Here is a 941-nt window from a genome sequence, read left to right on the forward strand (position 1 = left end):
ATCAAGTTTCTTAGATGTTATTTAGTTTATAATGTGGTTGCACTGGAGAATGTCTTTGTCTTTATTTAGGCAAGAGACAGCATAGAAAGAAAGCAAAATGTTAAGAGCTACTCATTTCTTGGAGGAATGGACATGGGCGTTCACTGAACTATTCTTCCAGCTTTTCACACAGCGATGGTGCAGCCAAACGGCTCACGATACGACAGAATGGGAAGCAGTTTTCAGATGGCACTACTTTAGGGGTGCCCAAGAGATGAGAGGAAATACTGTTCCTGGGTTAATTCAACACCCGCCACCCCGAGACCGGTACAACCAGAGGCGCGCCTCAATAACAGCACACTCAGCTCCCGCGCCTCAAAGCCTCTCCATGCCTCCCAGGGAGCAGCAGTTTGGTGGGACAGACTTCCTCTGAATTCTCCAGGGCAAAGGAAGAGTACCGAGCGGCATTTCACCAGAGTGCGCGACGCCAGGGACTTCTGTTCACACCCGGGACCACTGAAACCCCGACGTATCCCCACCCTCCGTTTTCTATTGATTCTAAAAGGAAAACGAGCATTTCTTCCGCGAGAACAAAAGAACTCCCCAAGCTTTCTTCTCTCCTTCCTAGCCCTGTGCGGGCTGCAATAAGTAAATCCCTCCCAGATTGCCTCGAGGCCGAGCATTTACGCAACTTGAAAACAGGGCTAGGAGAGCATATAGGAGCGCCTCTTAAATCGAAATCCTTCCCGAAGTCGGCCACTACATCGACTCACCCTGGCTAGGCTCAACTGTAAATTGCCTACCTAGCACCCCGGTGCGTGGCATGCAAACTGATGGCGAGGATCCAGAGCGCGCGCCCGGACCAGCGCGGAGGGCTGGGGGCACATGTCCGCCGCCCTCCAGCTGGATTCGGGGCCCGCGCGTGCGTACAAGAGAGCGAGCAAGGGGCTCCCGGGCGCGGC

Source organism: Cervus canadensis, chromosome 7, assembly GCF_019320065.1.
Source record: "Cervus canadensis isolate Bull #8, Minnesota chromosome 7, ASM1932006v1, whole genome shotgun sequence".
Taxonomy (NCBI): domain Eukaryota; kingdom Metazoa; phylum Chordata; class Mammalia; order Artiodactyla; family Cervidae; genus Cervus; species Cervus canadensis.